Source organism: Dromaius novaehollandiae, chromosome 3 (assembly GCF_036370855.1).
Source record: "Dromaius novaehollandiae isolate bDroNov1 chromosome 3, bDroNov1.hap1, whole genome shotgun sequence".
Taxonomy (NCBI): domain Eukaryota; kingdom Metazoa; phylum Chordata; class Aves; order Casuariiformes; family Dromaiidae; genus Dromaius; species Dromaius novaehollandiae.
The window spans coordinates 114,128,050-114,146,929 of NC_088100.1; positions in this window are offsets into that span (position 1 = coordinate 114,128,050).

Genomic DNA, 18,880 nt, shown 5'->3' on the forward strand with positions numbered 1-18,880 from the left:
AAGATGCAGAGGCGTCTGCCTGCGCCAGGCCCTTTCCCAAGGCGGGGAGTTGCTCGCCCCTTTCTCTTGATGCTCTGCCAAAGGTGGGCTAGCCCCCACACAGGCACATTCTGCATGCCATGTGGCAGCATGCTGGCGAAGCCAAAAACCTCCCTGGCGCTTCCAAAATCATTCACCCCGTTTTTGGCCCAAGACCGCTGGTGGCTCTTTTGCCCTCGGGAAACTGCCACGGCTGCTCTTTTTCCCCGCTCAGGAAATCCCTGAGCACTTGCCCGTGGGAAGGGTGTGGGGCTGGCACAGGCCGCTCTCCAGCTAGGCCTTGCTCTTCTGCTCGGCACTGGCCCTCTGCTGCTGGCCACCGCCAGAGAGAGGCTGCTTGAGCACAGCTCTCCTTACCTCACGAGCCTGTTAACCCAAGGGCTTAGCCTACTGACATGGCTGCCGAGTGTGCCAGCACTCTGGCCTTTCTCTCTTTTTCTAACTTTTGGCCTGTAGCTTTTTGCCCAGAACTGATTCCGGCACCAAGGAGCAGGCAGGCGTGCCAAGAACATCGCAAGCGTGTGAGGGGGAAGGAGGGAGAGGTGCCCCAGGACAATTGCCTGGAGACACTGCCTGAGGCTGCAGGGCTGGCGTGAGGAAAGCCAAAGGCCACCTGGAGCTGAAGCTGGCAAGGGCCAGGAAAGGCAAGCGGCAAGGCTCCTACAAGTGCACCAGCAGCAAAAGGCAGGCGAGGGCAAAGGGCAGCCTGCTGCTAAAGGCGGGGGGCAGGGGCCCTGGGGACAAAGGACACTGAAAACACAGATGTCCTGAAGGCTTTCTTCACCAGCTGACCGTGAGCCAGCAATGTGCGCTTGTGGCCACGAAGGCCGCTGGTATCCTGGGAAGCCGCAGGAAGAGCATTGCCAGAGGGCCGCTGGGGAGGGAGGGGGTGGGAGTCAGGGGCAGGCTCCTTCCGCTCTCCTCAGCCCTGCTGAGGCCACACGTGGAGTCTGGGGTGCAGTTCTGGGCTCCCCAGGACAACATCCGCACGGACGGAGTGGAGCGAGGCCTGCAAAGGGCCACCAAGAGGAGGAAGGCACTGGAGCAGCTCTCCTGCCAGGAGAGGCTGAGCGAGCTGGGCCTCTTCAGCCTGGGCAGGAGAAGGCGGAGGCAGGCGGGCGGATCTCAGCAAGCTCTTCTCTGCCTCTGCAATAGGCCTCTGCCTAGCACTGCCTGAGGGCATGCCTCGGAGGGGCCCAAGACAGCTGTTCTGCCACTACGTGAACCTCTGCGTGCCTGAGCCATGTGAGGGGCGTGGCGATTTTGTGCCAGTGTCTGCGTGGGCACGGTGTGGGTTTGGGAGGCACAAGTGGAAGCGTGGAGGGGCAGTTCTCCTGAGGCTGCACCTGGCATGCCACTGCTCCAGTGGGGGGCTGAAGAGGGCTCCTCGGCAAGCCCTTGCTGGTGGCGGAGCCATTGCAGAAGAGCTTGTATGCTGCGCGCACCTCTCCTTTGGTAAGGGGAAAGTTTGGCAAGAGTCGGGAGGTGCAGAGGGGCACTTTGGTGGAGGCCGGAATAGGCAGGACTGCCAGTGGAGGCGCGGGAGAGCACTAGTGTGCGAGCACGTGCAGGTGGGGAGCCGTTATAGCAGCGCGGCACTGTCTGTCGGCATGTGTCGTTAGGCATGGTGTCAGTCTGGGAAGAGCGAGGAAGCGCAGCGGCGCAGTTCTTGTTTGACTGGACTAGGCCTGCAAGAACAGCGGAGGAGCCCGAGGGAAGCTGTGGGCGCTTCCTTGATGGTGCATGAGCCTTGCCAGGTGCATGGTGATTTTTGTGCCAATGTCTGAGGAGGCACGGTGTCAGTTTGTGAAAAGAGGAAGTGCCGCAGGGCAGGTATTGCTTGCTGCTCTAGGCATGCAAGAGAAGCGGCGGGGCTGCAGAGAACAACTCTGCGAGAGCAAATGCGGAGTGCTGGAGAGGCCTGGTGAGGCGGGAGCAGTGTCCGGGTTTCTGAGCGAGGGCTCGTGCCTTGCCCGCGGCCCTTGGGCCATGCTTGCTGGCGTGCCGGTGCGCGGTGGGTGTGTTTGGGGCTGGGGCGCTTGTGCCTCTTGCCGGGCAGTTGGTGCCTGTTGCCAAGGCCATTGTCAGCGTTGCCCGGGGTGTCGGCGAGTTCTGTGTTCTGGCCGGCGTGGAGGCAGGCTGCCCTGGCCGCAGGCTTGGTGTGCTGGTGGCAGCCAGGGGGCTGGCGTGGGGCCCGGCACCGTCATCGGCCTGGGGTAGTGTGTGGGGGGCCATGAGCTGCCTCTGGGCGTTGGTGCAGAGGGAGCTGTGGGGGACTTGTTGAGGGCACGGGTGCTGGCAGCAGCCACTGAAGCCTTCTCTCCTCCTTTGCTTTGCACGGCTGCCGAGCGTGGCGTGGCGCTGCGCAGCTCCCGAGGACATGCCGGGCCCATGCAGCACAGGCGAGCACGCCGGCGTTGGTGTGTGGAGGGGGCCTGTGCTGTGTGGCAGGTAAGGAGTCGCGTGTCAGGCCCCGGGGAGTTGGGGGTCCTTGGGAGGGGTGGGAGAGAGCGCAGGACCCTTCTGGGTGGTCCTGCCTGGTGCCTCGATGGAGTCCGCCACAGCGGTGGGAGGAGGGTCCTCTTGAGCCGTGGGGCCATGGGGCTGCGCGGGGCTTGTTTCTTGGGGGGCTGTGGCCCAGCGGCAGCCGCTGCTGGCCTTGCTCCTCCTTCTTCTCTGCCCGGTGGCCGAGCGTGGCTGTGGGCAGCTCCCGAGGACGTCCCGGGCTGCTGCGGTGCAGTGTGCAGGCGAGCACGTCAGCAGTGGTGTGCGCAGGGCGGCCTTTGCCACAGGGCAGGTCAGCGGCCGCGTGCAGGGACCCGGGGTGCTGGGGAGGTTGGGGAGAGGGGCCAGGGCCCTTTGGGTGGTGCCGCCTGGTGCCTTGGGGATCTCAGTGCAGTGCCCCAGGGCAGCGGGAAGGTAATGCCCTGGGGCCGGGGAATCTGGCTCCCGCGGGGCTTGTCTCTTGAGGGGCTGGCACTGGCATCATCCACTGATGGCCTCACTCCTCCTTTTGCTTTGCCCGGCAGCCGAGCACGGTGCTGAGCAGCTCCCGACGGCATCCCAGGGCCCTGCATCTCGGCGCTGGAGGCCAGCGCACCGGCAGCAGCTGGCGGCATTCGCACTCATCAGGAGCAACTTGTGTCTCGTCAGCTGAGTGCCTCTTTGTGTTTGCCTATTGCTGTTGCTGCTGCGGCTGCTGCTGGGGGTACCTTTCCAAAAGGAGATTCCTCCAGGCTGCCCTCCTCTATCCCCTTGTAAGAAGGCCTTGCAGCGGAGAAGACGCCCTGCTGCGAGGTCGCTCAAGACCTCTGAGCGAGCGCCTGTGTTGGGTTTTGAGCTTTTTAAGGATGCTTGTGAGAGCTTGGCTTCTGAGACCTCAAAGCAGCAGCATGTCTTTCAGAAGGCACTGTAGGCCTGGAAGATGCAGAGGCGTCTGCCTGCGCCAGGCCCTTTCCCAAGGCGGGGAGTTGCTCGCCCCTTTCTCTTGATGCTCTGCCAAAGGTGGGCTAGCCCCCACACAGGCACATTCTGCATGCCATGTGGCAGCATGCTGGCGAAGCCAAAAACCTCCCTGGCGCTTCCAAAATCATTCACCCCGTTTTTGGCCCAAGACCGCTGGTGGCTCTTTTGCCCTCGGGAAACTGCCACGGCTGCTCTTTTTCCCCGCTCAGGAAATCCCTGAGCACTTGCCCGTGGGAAGGGTGTGGGGCTGGCACAGGCCGCTCTCCAGCTAGGCCTTGCTCTTCTGCTCGGCACTGGCCCTCTGCTGCTGGCCACCGCCAGAGAGAGGCTGCTTGAGCACAGCTCTCCTTACCTCACGAGCCTGTTAACCCAAGGGCTTAGCCTACTGACATGGCTGCCGAGTGTGCCAGCACTCTGGCCTTTCTCTCTTTTTCTAACTTTTGGCCTGTAGCTTTTTGCCCAGAACTGATTCCGGCACCAAGGAGCAGGCAGGCGTGCCAAGAACATCGCAAGCGTGTGAGGGGGAAGGAGGGAGAGGTGCCCCAGGACAAATGCCTGGAGACACTGCCTGAGGCTGCAGGGCTGGCGTGAGGAAAGCCAAAGGCCACCTGGAGCTGAAGCTGGCAAGGGCCAGGAAAGGCAAGCGGCAAGGCTCCTACAAGTGCACCAGCAGCAAAAGGAAGGCGAGGGCAAAGGGCAGCCTGCTGCTAAAGGCGGGGGGCAGGGGCCCTGGGGACAAAGGACACTGAAAACACAGATGTCCTGAAGGCTTTCTTCACCAGCTGACCGTGAGCCAGCAATGTGCGCTTGTGGCCACGAAGGCCGCTGGTATCCTGGGAAGCCGCAGGAAGAGCATTGCCAGAGGGCCGCTGGGGAGGGAGGGGGTGGGAGTCAGGGGCAGGCTCCTTCCGCTCTCCTCAGCCCTGCTGAGGCCACACGTGGAGTCTGGGGTGCAGTTCTGGGCTCCCCAGGACAACATCCGCACGGACGGAGTGGAGCGAGGCCTGCAAAGGGCCACCAAGAGGAGGAAGGCACTGGAGCAGCTCTCCTGCCAGGAGAGGCTGAGCGAGCTGGGCCTCTTCAGCCTGGGCAGGAGAAGGCGGAGGCAGGCGGGCGGATCTCAGCAAGCTCTTCTCTGCCTCTGCAATAGGCCTCTGCCTAGCACTGCCTGAGGGCATGCCTCGGAGGGGCCCGAGACAGCTGTTCTGCCACTACGTGAACCTCTGCGTGCCTGAGCCATGTGAGGGGCATGGCGATTTTGTGCCAGTGTCTGCATGGGCACGGTGTGGGTTTGGGAGGCACAAGTGGAAGCGTGGAGGGGCAGTTCTCCTGAGGCTGCACCTGGCATGCCACTGCTCCAGTGGGGGGCTGAAGAGGGCTCCTCGGCAAGCCCTTGCTGGTGGCGGAGCCATTGCAGAAGAGCTTGTATGCTGCGCGCACCTCTCCTTTGGTAAGGGGAAAGTTTGGCAAGAGTCGGGAGGTGCAGAGGGGCACTTTGGTGGAGGCCGGAATAGGCAGGACTGCCAGTGGAGGCGCGGGAGAGCACTAGTGTGCGAGCACGTGCAGGTGGGGAGCCGTTATAGCAGCGCGGCACTGTCTGTCGGCATGTGTCGTTAGGCATGGTGTCAGTCTGGGAAGAGCGAGGAAGCGCAGCGGCGCAGTTCTTGTTTGACTGGACTAGGCCTGCAAGAACAGCGGAGGAGCCCGAGGGAAGCTGTGGGCGCTTCCTTGATGGTGCCTGAGCCTTGCCAGGTGCATGGTGATTTTTGTGCCAATGTCTGAGGAGGCACGGTGTCAGTTTGTGAAAAGAGGAAGTGCCGCAGGGCAGGTATTGCTTGCTGCTCTAGGCATGCAAGAGAAGCGGCGGGGCTGCAGAGAACAACTCTGCGAGAGCAAATGCGGAGTGCTGGAGAGGCCTGGTGAGGCGGGAGCAGTGTCCGGGTTTCTGAGCGAGGGCTCGTGCCTTGCCCGCGGCCCTTGGGCCATGCTTGCTGGCGTGCCGGTGCGCGGTGGGTGTGTTTGGGGCTGGGGCGCTTGTGCCTCTTGCCGGGCAGTTGGTGCCTGTTGCCAAGGCCATTGTCAGCGTTGCCCGGGGTGTCGGCGAGTTCTGTGTTCTGGCCGGCGTGGAGGCAGGCTGCCCTGGCCGCAGGCTTGGTGTGCTGGTGGCAGCCAGGGGGCTGGCGTGGGGCCCGGCACCGTCATCGGCCTGGGGTAGTGTGTGGGGGCCATGAGCTGCCTCTGGGCGTTGGTGCAGAGGGAGCTGTGGGGGACTTGTTGAGGGCACGGGTGCTGGCAGCAGCCACTGAAGCCTTCTCTCCTCCTTTGCTTTGCACGGCTGCCGAGCGTGGCGTGGCGCTGCGCAGCTCCCGAGGACATGCCGGGCCCATGCAGCACAGGCGAGCACGCCGGCGTTGGTGTGTGGAGGGGGCCTGTGCTGTGTGGCAGGTAAGGAGTCGCGTGTCAGGCCCCGGGGAGTTGGGTCCTTGGGAGGGGTGGGAGAGAGCGCAGGACCCTTCTGGGTGGTCCTGCCTGGTGCCTCGATGGAGTCCGCCACAGCGGTGGGAGGAGGGTCCTCTTGAGCCGTGGGGCCATGGGGCTGCGCGGGGCTTGTTTCTTGGGGGGCTGTGGCCCGGCGGCAGCCGCTGCTGGCCTTGCTCCTCCTTCTTCTCTGCCCGGTGGCCGAGCGTGGCTGTGGGCAGCTCCCGAGGACGTCCCGGGCTGCTGCGGTGCAGTGTGCAGGCGAGCACGTCAGCAGTGGTGTGCGCAGGGCGGCCTTTGCCACAGGGCAGGTCAGCGGCCGCGTGCAGGGACCCGGGGTGCTGGGGAGGTTGGGGAGAGGGGCCAGGGCCCTTTGGGTGGTGCCGCCTGGTGCCTTGGGGATCTCAGTGCAGTGCCCCAGGGCAGCGGGAAGGTAATGCCCTGGGGCCGGGGAATCTGGCTCCCGCGGGGCTTGTCTCTTGAGGGGCTGGCACTGGCATCATCCACTGATGGCCTCACTCCTCCTTTTGCTTTGCCCGGCAGCCGAGCACGGTGCTGAGCAGCTCCCGATGGCATCCCAGGGCCCTGCATCTCGGCGCTGGAGGCCAGCGCACCGGCAGCAGCTGGCGGCATTCGCACTCATCAGGAGCAACTTGTGTCTCGTCAGCTGAGTGCCTCTTTGTGTTTGCCTATTGCTGTTGCTGCTGCGGCTGCTGCTGGGGGTACCTTTCCAAAAGGAGATTCCTCCAGGCTGCCCTCCTCTATCCCCTTGTAAGAAGGCCTTGCAGCGGAGAAGACGCCCTGCTGCGAGGTCGCTCAAGACCTCTGAGCGAGCGCCTGTGTTGGGTTTTGAGCTTTTTAAGGATGCTTGTGAGAGCTTGGCTTCTGAGACCTCAAAGCAGCAGCATGTCTTTCAGAAGGCACTGTAGGCCTGGAAGATGCAGAGGCGTCTGCCTGCGCCAGGCCCTTTCCCAAGGCGGGGAGTTGCTCGCCCCTTTCTCTTGATGCTCTGCCAAAGGTGGGCTAGCCCCCACACAGGCACATTCTGCATGCCATGTGGCAGCATGCTGGCGAAGCCAAAAACCTCCCTGGCGCTTCCAAAATCATTCACCCTGTTTTTGGCCCAAGACCGCTGGTGGCTCTTTTGCCCTCGGGAAACTGCCACGGCTGCTCTTTTTCCCCGCTCAGGAAATCCCTGAGCACTTGCCCGTGGGAAGGGTGTGGGGCTGGCACAGGCCGCTCTCCAGCTAGGCCTTGCTCTTCTGCTCGGCACTGGCCCTCTGCTGCTGGCCACCGCCAGAGAGAGGCTGCTTGAGCACAGCTCTCCTTACCTCACGAGCCTGTTAACCCAAGGGCTTAGCCTACTGACATGGCTGCCGAGTGTGCCAGCACTCTGGCCTTTCTCTCTTTTTCTAACTTTTGGCCTGTAGCTTTTTGCCCAGAACTGATTCCGGCACCAAGGAGCAGGCAGGCGTGCCAAGAACATCGCAAGCGTGTGAGGGGGAAGGAGGGAGAGGTGCCCCAGGACAATTGCCTGGAGACACTGCCTGAGGCTGCAGGGCTGGCGTGAGGAAAGCCAAAGGCCACCTGGAGCTGAAGCTGGCAAGGGCCAGGAAAGGCAAGCGGCAAGGCTCCTACAAGTGCACCAGCAGCAAAAGGCAGGCGAGGGCAAAGGGCAGCCTGCTGCTAAAGGCGGGGGGCAGGGGCCCTGGGGACAAAGGACACTGAAAACACAGATGTCCTGAAGGCTTTCTTCACCAGCTGACCGTGAGCCAGCAATGTGCGCTTGTGGCCACGAAGGCCGCTGGTATCCTGGGAAGCCGCAGGAAGAGCATTGCCAGAGGGCCGCTGGGGAGGGAGGGGGTGGGAGTCAGGGGCAGGCTCCTTCCGCTCTCCTCAGCCCTGCTGAGGCCACACGTGGAGTCTGGGGTGCAGTTCTGGGCTCCCCAGGACAACATCCGCACGGACGGAGTGGAGCGAGGCCTGCAAAGGGCCACCAAGAGGAGGAAGGCACTGGAGCAGCTCTCCTGCCAGGAGAGGCTGAGCGAGCTGGGCCTCTTCAGCCTGGGCAGGAGAAGGCGGAGGCAGGCGGGCGGATCTCAGCAAGCTCTTCTCTGCCTCTGCAATAGGCCTCTGCCTAGCACTGCCTGAGGGCATGCCTCGGAGGGGCCCAAGACAGCTGTTCTGCCACTACGTGAACCTCTGCGTGCCTGAGCCATGTGAGGGGCATGGCGATTTTGTGCCAGTGTCTGCATGGGCACGGTGTGGGTTTGGGAGGCACAAGTGGAAGCGTGGAGGGGCAGTTCTCCTGAGGCTGCACCTGGCATGCCACTGCTCCAGTGGGGGGCTGAAGAGGGCTCCTCGGCAAGCCCTTGCTGGTGGCGGAGCCATTGCAGAAGAGCTTGTATGCTGCGCGCACCTCTCCTTTGGTAAGGGGAAAGTTTGGCAAGAGTCGGGAGGTGCAGAGGGGCACTTTGGTGGAGGCCGGAATAGGCAGGACTGCCAGTGGAGGCGCGGGAGAGCACTAGTGTGCGAGCACGTGCAGGTGGGGAGCCGTTATAGCAGCGCGGCACTGTCTGTCGGCATGTGTCGTTAGGCATGGTGTCAGTCTGGGAAGAGCGAGGAAGCGCAGCGGCGCAGTTCTTGTTTGACTGGACTAGGCCTGCAAGAACAGCGGAGGAGCCCGAGGGAAGCTGTGGGCGCTTCCTTGATGGTGCATGAGCCTTGCCAGGTGCATGGTGATTTTTGTGCCAATGTCTGAGGCACGGTGTCAGTTTGTGAAAAGAGGAAGTGCCGCAGGGCAGGTATTGCTTGCTGCTCTAGGCATGCAAGAGAAGCGGCGGGGCTGCAGAGAACAACTCTGCGAGAGCAAATGCGGAGTGCTGGAGAGGCCTGGTGAGGCGGGAGCAGTGTCCGGGTTTCTGAGCGAGGGCTCGTGCCTTGCCCGCGGCCCTTGGGCCATGCTTGCTGGCGTGCCGGTGCGCGGTGGGTGTGTTTGGGGCTGGGGCGCTTGTGCCTCTTGCCGGGCAGTTGGTGCCTGTTGCCAAGGCCATTGTCAGCGTTGCCCGGGGTGTCGGCGAGTTCTGTGTTCTGGCCGGCGTGGAGGCAGGCTGCCCTGGCCGCAGGCTTGGTGTGCTGGTGGCAGCCAGGGGGCTGGCGTGGGGCCCGGCACCGTCATCGGCCTGGGGTAGTGTGTGGGGGGCCATGAGCTGCCTCTGGGCGTTGGTGCAGAGGGAGCTGTGGGGGACTTGTTGAGGGCACGGGTGCTGGCAGCAGCCACTGAAGCCTTCTCTCCTCCTTTGCTTTGCACGGCTGCCGAGCGTGGCGTGGCGCTGCGCAGCTCCCGAGGACATGCCGGGCCCATGCAGCACAGGCGAGCACGCCAGCGTTGGTGTGTGGAGGGGGCCTGTGCTGTGTGGCAGGTAAGGAATCGCGTGTCAGGCCCCGGGGAGTTGGGTCCTTGGGAGGGGTGGGAGAGAGCGCAGGACCCTTCTGGGTGGTCCTGCCTGGTGCCTCGATGGAGTCTGCCACAGCGGTGGGAGGAGGGTCCTCTTGAGCCGTGGGGCCATGGGGCTGCGCGGGGCTTGTTTCTTGGGGGGCTGTGGCCCAGCGGCAGCCGCTGCTGGCCTTGCTCCTCCTTCTTCTCTGCCCGGTGGCCGAGCGTGGCTGTGGGCAGCTCCCGAGGACGTCCCGGGCTGCTGCGGTGCAGTGTGCAGGCGAGCACGTCAGCAGTGGTGTGCGCAGGGCGGCCTTTGCCACAGGGCAGGTCAGCGGCCGCGTGCAGGGACCCGGGGTGCTGGGGAGGTTGGGGAGAGGGGCCAGGGCCCTTTGGGTGGTGCCGCCTGGTGCCTTGGGGATCTCAGTGCAGTGCCCCAGGGCAGCGGGAAGGTAATGCCCTAGGGCCGGGGAATCTGGCTCCCGCGGGGCTTGTCTCTTGAGGGGCTGGCACTGGCATCATCCACTGATGGCCTCACTCCTCCTTTTTCTTTGCCCGGCGGCCGAGCACGGTGCTGAGCAGCTCCCGACGGCATCCCAGGGCCCTGCATCTCGGCGCTGGAGGCCAGCGCACCGGCAGCAGCTGGCGGCATTCGCACTCATCAGGAGCAACTTGTGTCTCGTCAGCTGAGTGCCTCTTTGTGTTTGCCTATTGCTGTTGCTGCTGCGGCTGCTGCTGCTGGGGGTACCTTTCCAAAAGGAGATTCCTCCAGGCTGCCCTCCTCTATCCCCTTGTAAGAAGGCCTTGCAGCGGAGAAGACGCCCTGCTGCGAGGTCGCTCAAGACCTCTGAGCGAGCGCCTGTGTTGGGTTTTGAGCTTTTTAAGGATGCTTGTGAGAGCTTGGCTTCTGAGACCTCAAAGCAGCAGCATGTCTTTCAGAAGGCACTGTAGGCCTGGAAGATGCAGAGGCGTCTGCCTGCGCCAGGCCCTTTCCCAAGGCGGGGAGTTGCTCGCCCCTTTCTCTTGATGCTCTGCCAAAGGTGGGCTAGCCCCCACACAGGCACATTCTGCATGCCATGTGGCAGCATGCTGGCGAAGCCAAAAACCTCCCTGGCGCTTCCAAAATCATTCACCCCGTTTTTGGCCCAAGACCGCTGGTGGCTCTTTTGCCCTCGGGAAACTGCCACGGCTGCTCTTTTTCCCCGCTCAGGAAATCCCTGAGCACTTGCCCGTGGGAAGGGTGTGGGGCTGGCACAGGCCGCTCTCCAGCTAGGCCTTGCTCTTCTGCTCGGCACTGGCCCTCTGCTGCTGGCCACCGCCAGAGAGAGGCTGCTTGAGCACAGCTCTCCTTACCTCACGAGCCTGTTAACCCAAGGGCTTAGCCTACTGACATGGCTGCCGAGTGTGCCAGCACTCTGGCCTTTCTCTCTTTTTCTAACTTTTGGCCTGTAGCTTTTTGCCCAGAACTGATTCCGGCACCAAGGAGCAGGCAGGCGTGCCAAGAACATCGCAAGCGTGTGAGGGGGAAGGAGGGAGAGGTGCCCCAGGACAAATGCCTGGAGACACTGCCTGAGGCTGCAGGGCTGGCGTGAGGAAAGCCAAAGGCCACCTGGAGCTGAAGCTGGCAAGGGCCAGGAAAGGCAAGCGGCAAGGCTCCTACAAGTGCACCAGCAGCAAAAGGCAGGCGAGGGCAAAGGGCAGCCTGCTGCTAAAGGCGGGGGGCAGGGGCCCTGGGGACAAAGGACACTGAAAACACAGATGTCCTGAAGGCTTTCTTCACCAGCTGACCGTGAGCCAGCAATGTGCGCTTGTGGCCACGAAGGCCGCTGGTATCCTGGGAAGCCGCAGGAAGAGCATTGCCAGAGGGCCGCTGGGGAGGGAGGGGGTGGGAGTCAGGGGCAGGCTCCTTCCGCTCTCCTCAGCCCTGCTGAGGCCACACGTGGAGTCTGGGGTGCAGTTCTGGGCTCCCCAGGACAACATCCGCACGGACGGAGTGGAGCGAGGCCTGCAAAGGGCCACCAAGAGGAGGAAGGCACTGGAGCAGCTCTCCTGCCAGGAGAGGCTGAGCGAGCTGGGCCTCTTCAGCCTGGGCAGGAGAAGGCGGAGGCAGGCGGGCGGATCTCAGCAAGCTCTTCTCTGCCTCTGCAATAGGCCTCTGCCTAGCACTGCCTGAGGGCATGCCTCGGAGGGGCCCGAGACAGCTGTTCTGCCACTACGTGAACCTCTGCGTGCCTGAGCCATGTGAGGGGCATGGCGATTTTGTGCCAGTGTCTGCATGGGCACGGTGTGGTTTTGGGAGGCACAAGTGGAAGCGTGGAGGGGCAGTTCTCCTGAGGCTGCACCTGGCATGCCACTGCTCCAGTGGGGGGCTGAAGAGGGCTCCTCGGCAAGCCCTTGCTGGTGGCGGAGCCATTGCAGAAGAGCTTGTATGCTGCGCGCACCTCTCCTTTGGTAAGGGGAAAGTTTGGCAAGAGTCGGGAGGTGCAGAGGGGCACTTTGGTGGAGGCCGGAATAGGCAGGACTGCCAGTGGAGGCGCGGGAGAGCACTAGTGTGCGAGCACGTGCAGGTGGGGAGCCGTTATAGCAGCGCGGCACTGTCTGTCGGCATGTGTCGTTAGGCATGGTGTCAGTCTGGGAAGAGCGAGGAAGCGCAGCGGCGCAGTTCTTGTTTGACTGGACTAGGCCTGCAAGAACAGCGGAGGAGCCCGAGGGAAGCTGTGGGCGCTTCCTTGATGGTGCATGAGCCTTGCCAGGTGCATGGTGATTTTTGTGCCAATGTCTGAGGAGGCACGGTGTCAGTTTGTGAAAAGAGGAAGTGCCGCAGGGCAGGTATTGCTTGCTGCTCTAGGCATGCAAGAGAAGCGGCGGGGCTGCAGAGAACAACTCTGCGAGAGCAAATGCGGAGTGCTGGAGAGGCCTGGTGAGGCGGGAGCAGTGTCCGGGTTTCTGAGCGAGGGCTCGTGCATTGGGGCGCTTGTGCCTCTTGCCGGGCAGTTGGTGCCTGTTGCCAAGGCCATTGTCAGCGTTGCCCGGGGTGTCGGCGAGTTCTGTGTTCTGGCCGGCGTGGAGGCAGGCTGCCCTGGCCGCAGGCTTGGTGTGCTGGTGGCAGCCAGGGGGCTGGCGTGGGGCCCGGCACCGTCATCGGCCTGGGGTAGTGTGTGGGGGGCCATGAGCTGCCTCTGGGCGTTGGTGCAGAGGGAGCTGTGGGGGACTTGTTGAGGGCACGGGTGCTGGCAGCAGCCACTGAAGCCTTCTCTCCTCCTTTGCTTTGCACGGCTGCCGAGCGTGGCGTGGTGCTGCGCAGCTCCCGAGGACATGCCGGGCCCATGCAGCACAGGCGAGCACGCCGGCGTTGGTGTGTGGAGGGGGCCTGTGCTGTGTGGCAGGTAAGGAGTCGCGTGTCAGGCCCCGGGGAGTTGGGGGTCCTTGGGAGGGGTGGGAGAGAGCGCAGGACCCTTCTGGGTGGTCCTGCCTGGTGCCTCGATGGAGTCCGCCACAGCGGTGGGAGGAGGGTCCTCTTGAGCCGTGGGGCCATGGGGCTGCGCGGGGCTTGTTTCTTGGGGGGCTGTGGCCCAGCGGCAGCCGCTGCTGGCCTTGCTCCTCCTTCTTCTCTGCCCGGTGGCCGAGCGTGGCTGTGGGCAGCTCCCGAGGACGTCCCGGGCTGCTGCGGTGCAGTGTGTAGGCGAGCACGTCAGCAGTGGTGTGCGCAGGGTGGCCTTTGCCACAGGGCAGGTCAGCGGCCGCGTGCAGGGACCCGGGGTGCTGGGGAGGTTGGGGAGAGGGGCCAGGGCCCTTTGGGTGGTGCCGCCTGGTGCCTTGGGGATCTCAGTGCAGTGCCCCAGGGCAGCGGGAAGGTAATGCCCTGGGGCCGGGGAATCTGGCTCCCGCGGGGCTTGTCTCTTGAGGGGCTGGCACTGGCATCGTCCACTGATGGCCTCACTCCTCCTTTTGCTTTGCCCGGCGGCCGAGCACGGTGCTGAGCAGCTCCTGACGGCATCCCAGGGCCCTGCATCTCGGCGCTGGAGGCCAGCGCACCGGCAGCAGCTGGCGGCATTCGCACTCATCAGGAGCAACTTGTGTCTTGTCAGCTGAGTGCCTCTTTGTGTTTGCCTATTGCTGTTGCTGCTGCTGGGGGTACCTTTCCAAAAGGAGATTCCTCCAGGCTGCCCTCCTCTACCCCCTTGCAAGAAGGCCTTGCAGCGGAGAAGACGCCCTGCTGCGAGGTCGCTCAAGACCTCTGAGCGAGCGCCTGTGTTGGGTTTTGAGCTTTTTAAGGATGCTTGTGAGAGCTTGGCTTCTGAGACCTCAAAGCAGCAGCATGTCTTTCAGAAGGCACTGTAGGCCTGGAAGATGCAGAGGCGTCTGCCTGCGCCAGGCCCTTTCCCAAGGCGGGGAGTTGCTCGCCCCTTTCTCTTGATGCTCTGCCAAAGGTGGGCTAGCCCCCACACAGGCACATTCTGCATGCCATGTGGCAGCATGCTGGCGAAGCCAAAAACCTCCCTGGCGCTTCCAAAATCATTCACCCCGTTTTTGGCCCAAGACCGCTGGTGGCTCTTTTGCCCTCGGGAAACTGCCACGGCTGCTCTTTTTCCCCGCTCAGGAAATCCCTGAGCACTTGCCCGTGGGAAGGGTGTGGGGCTGGCACAGGCCGCTCTCCAGCTAGGCCTTGCTCTTCTGCTCGGCACTGGCCCTCTGCTGCTGGCCACCGCCAGAGAGAGGCTGCTTGAGCACAGCTCTCCTTACCTCACGAGCCTGTTAACCCAAGGGCTTAGCCTACTGACATGGCTGCCGAGTGTGCCAGCACTCTGGCCTTTCTCTCTTTTTCTAACTTTTGGCCTGTAGCTTTTTGCCCAGAACTGATTCCGGCACCAAGGAGCAGGCAGGCGTGCCAAGAACATCGCAAGCGTGTGAGGGGGAAGGAGGGAGAGGTGCCCCAGGACAAATGCCTGGAGACACTGCCTGAGGCTGCAGGGCTGGCGTGAGGAAAGCCAAAGGCCACCTGGAGCTGAAGCTGGCAAGGGCCAGGAAAGGCAAGCGGCAAGGCTCCTACAAGTGCACCAGCAGCAAAAGGCAGGCGAGGGCAAAGGGCAGCCTGCTGCTAAAGGCGGGGGGCAGGGGCCCTGGGGACAAAGGACACTGAAAACACAGATGTCCTGAAGGCTTTCTTCACCAGCTGACCGTGAGCCAGCAATGTGCGCTTGTGGCCACGAAGGCCGCTGGTATCCTGGGAAGCCGCAGGAAGAGCATTGCCAGAGGGCCGCTGGGGAGGGAGGGGGTGGGAGTCAGGGGCAGGCTCCTTCCGCTCTCCTCAGCCCTGCTGAGGCCACACGTGGAGTCTGGGGTGCAGTTCTGGGCTCCCCAGGACAACATCCGCACGGACGGAGTGGAGCGAGGCCTGCAAAGGGCCACCAAGAGGAGGAAGGCACTGGAGCAGCTCTCCTGCCAGGAGAGGCTGAGCGAGCTGGGCCTCTTCAGCCTGGGCAGGAGAAGGCGGAGGCAGGCGGGCGGATCTCAGCAAGCTCTTCTCTGCCTCTGCAATAGGCCTCTGCCTAGCACTGCCTGAGGGCATGCCTCGGAGGGGCCCGAGACAGCTGTTCTGCCACTACGTGAACCTCTGCGTGCCTGAGCCATGTGAGGGGCATGGCGATTTTGTGCCAGTGTCTGCATGGGCACGGTGTGGTTTTGGGAGGCACAAGTGGAAGCGTGGAGGGGCAGTTCTCCTGAGGCTGCACCTGGCATGCCACTGCTCCAGTGGGGGGCTGAAGAGGGCTCCTCGGCAAGCCCTTGCTGGTGGCGGAGCCATTGCAGAAGAGCTTGTATGCTGCGCGCACCTCTCCTTTGGTAAGGGGAAAGTTTGGCAAGAGTCGGGAGGTGCAGAGGGGCACTTTGGTGGAGGCCGGAATAGGCAGGACTGCCAGTGGAGGCGCGGGAGAGCACTAGTGTGCGAGCACGTGCAGGTGGGGAGCCGTTATAGCAGCGCGGCACTGTCTGTCGGCATGTGTCGTTAGGCATGGTGTCAGTCTGGGAAGAGCGAGGAAGCGCAGCGGCGCAGTTCTTGTTTGACTGGACTAGGCCTGCAAGAACAGCGGAGGAGCCCGAGGGAAGCTGTGGGCGCTTCCTTGATGGTGCATGAGCCTTGCCAGGTGCATGGTGATTTTTGTGCCAATGTCTGAGGAGGCACGGTGTCAGTTTGTGAAAAGAGGAAGTGCCGCAGGGCAGGTATTGCTTGCTGCTCTAGGCATGCAAGAGAAGCGGCGGGGCTGCAGAGAACAACTCTGCGAGAGCAAATGCGGAGTGCTGGAGAGGCCTGGTGAGGCGGGAGCAGTGTCCGGGTTTCTGAGCGAGGGCTCGTGCATTGGGGCGCTTGTGCCTCTTGCCGGGCAGTTGGTGCCTGTTGCCAAGGCCATTGTCAGCGTTGCCCGGGGTGTCGGCGAGTTCTGTGTTCTGGCCGGCGTGGAGGCAGGCTGCCCTGGCCGCAGGCTTGGTGTGCTGGTGGCAGCCAGGGGGCTGGCGTGGGGCCCGGCACCGTCATCGGCCTGGGGTAGTGTGTGGGGGGCCATGAGCTGCCTCTGGGCGTTGGTGCAGAGGGAGCTGTGGGGGACTTGTTGAGGGCACGGGTGCTGGCAGCAGCCACTGAAGCCTTCTCTCCTCCTTTGCTTTGCACGGCTGCCGAGCGTGGCGTGGTGCTGCGCAGCTCCCGAGGACATGCCGGGCCCATGCAGCACAGGCGAGCACGCCGGCGTTGGTGTGTGGAGGGGGCCTGTGCTGTGTGGCAGGTAAGGAGTCGCGTGTCAGGCCCCGGGGAGTTGGGGGTCCTTGGGAGGGGTGGGAGAGAGCGCAGGACCCTTCTGGGTGGTCCTGCCTGGTGCCTCGATGGAGTCCGCCACAGCGGTGGGAGGAGGGTCCTCTTGAGCCGTGGGGCCATGGGGCTGCGCGGGGCTTGTTTCTTGGGGGGCTGTGGCCCAGCGGCAGCCGCTGCTGGCCTTGCTCCTCCTTCTTCTCTGCCCGGTGGCCGAGCGTGGCTGTGGGCAGCTCCCGAGGACGTCCCGGGCTGCTGCGGTGCAGTGTGTAGGCGAGCACGTCAGCAGTGGTGTGCGCAGGGTGGCCTTTGCCACAGGGCAGGTCAGCGGCCGCGTGCAGGGACCCGGGGTGCTGGGGAGGTTGGGGAGAGGGGCCAGGGCCCTTTGGGTGGTGCCGCCTGGTGCCTTGGGGATCTCAGTGCAGTGCCCCAGGGCAGCGGGAAGGTAATGCCCTGGGGCCGGGGAATCTGGCTCCCGCGGGGCTTGTCTCTTGAGGGGCTGGCACTGGCATCATCCACTGATGGCCTCACTCCTCCTTTTTCTTTGCCCGGCGGCCGAGCACGGTGCTGAGCAGCTCCCGACGGCATCCCAGGGCCCTGCATCTCGGCGCTGGAGGCCAGCGCACCGGCAGCAGCTGGCGGCATTCGCACTCATCAGGAGCAACTTGTGTCTCGTCAGCTGAGTGCCTCTTTGTGTTTGCCTATTGCTGTTGCTGCTGCGGCTGCTGCTGCTGGGGGTACCTTTCCAAAAGGAGATTCCTCCAGGCTGCCCTCCTCTATCCCCTTGTAAGAAGGCCTTGCAGCGGAGAAGACGCCCTGCTGCGAGGTCGCTCAAGACCTCTGAGCGAGCGCCTGTGTTGGGTTTTGAGCTTTTTAAGGATGCTTGTGAGAGCTTGGCTTCTGAGACCTCAAAGCAGCAGCATGTCTTTCAGAAGGCACTGTAGGCCTGGAAGATGCAGAGGCGTCTGCCTGCGCCAGGCCCTTTCCCAAGGCGGGGAGTTGCTCGCCCCTTTCTCTTGATGCTCTGCCAAAGGTGGGCTAGCCCCCACACAGGCACATTCTGCATGCCATGTGGCAGCATGCTGGCGAAGCCAAAAACCTCCCTGGCGCTTCCAAAATCATTCACCCCGTTTTTGGCCCAAGACCGCTGGTGGCTCTTTTGCCCTCGGGAAACTGCCACGGCTGCTCTTTTTCCCCGCTCAGGAAATCCCTGAGCACTTGCCCGTGGGAAGGGTGTGGGGCTGGCACAGGCCGCTCTCCAGCTAGGCCTTGCTCTTCTGCTCGGCACTGGCCCTCTGCTGCTGGCCACCGCCAGAGAGAGGCTGCTTGAGCACAGCTCTCCTTACCTCACGAGCCTGTTAACCCAAGGGCTTAGCCTACTGACATGGCTGCCGAGTGTGCCAGCACTCTGGCCTTTCTCTCTTTTTCTAACTTTTGGCCTGTAGCTTTTTGCCCAGAACTGATTCCGGCACCAAGGAGCAGGCAGGCGTGCCAAGAACATCGCAAGCGTGTGAGGGGGAAGGAGGGAGAGGTGCCCCAGGACAAATGCCTGGAGACACTGCCTGAGGCTGCAGGGCTGGCGTGAGGAAAGCCAAAGGCCACCTGGAGCTGAAGCTGGCAAGGGCCAGGAAAGGCAAGCGGCAAGGCTCCTACAAGTGCACCAGCAGCAAAAGGCAGGCGAGGGCAAAGGGCAGCCTGCTGCTAAAGGCGGGGGGCAGGGGCCCTGGGGACAAAGGACACTGAAAACACAGATGTCCTGAAGGCTTTCTTCACCAGCTGACCGTGAGCCAGCAATGTGCGCTTGTGGCCACGAAGGCCGCTGGTATCCTGGGAAGCCGCAGGAAGAGCATTGCCAGAGGGCCGCTGGGGAGGGAGGGGGTGGGAGTCAGGGGCAGGCTCCTTCCGCTCTCCTCAGCCCTGCTGAGGCCACACGTGGAGTCTGGGGTGCAGTTCTGGGCTCCCCAGGACAACATCCGCACGGACGGAGTGGAGCGAGGCCTGCAAAGGGCCACCAAGAGGAGGAAGGCACTGGAGCAGCTCTCCTGCCAGGAGAGGCTGAGCGAGCTGGGCCTCTTCAGCCTGGGCAGGAGAAGGCGGAGGCAGGCGGGCGGATCTCAGCAAGCTCTTCTCTGCCTCTGCAATAGGCCTCTGCCTAGCACTGCCTGAGGGCATGCCTCGGAGGGGCCCGAGACAGCTGTTCTGCCACTACGTGAACCTCTGCGTGCCTGAGCCATGTGAGGGGCATGGCGATTTTGTGCCAGTGTCTGCATGGGCACGGTGTGGTTTTGGGAGGCACAAGTGGAAGCGTGGAGGGGCAGTTCTCCTGAGGCTGCACCTGGCATGCCACTGCTCCAGTGGGGGGCTGAAGAGGGCTCCTCGGCAAGCCCTTGCTGGTGGCGGAGCCATTGCAGAAGAGCTTGTATGCTGCGCGCACCTCTCCTTTGGTAAGGGGAAAGTTTGGCAAGAGTCGGGAGGTGCAGAGGGGCACTTTGGTGGAGGCCGGAATAGGCAGGACTGCCAGTGGAGGCGCGGGAGAGCACTAGTGTGCGAGCACGTGCAGGTGGGGAGCCGTTATAGCAGCGCGGCACTGTCTGTCGGCATGTGTCGTTAGGCATGGTGTCAGTCTGGGAAGAGCGAGGAAGCGCAGCGGCGCAGTTCTTGTT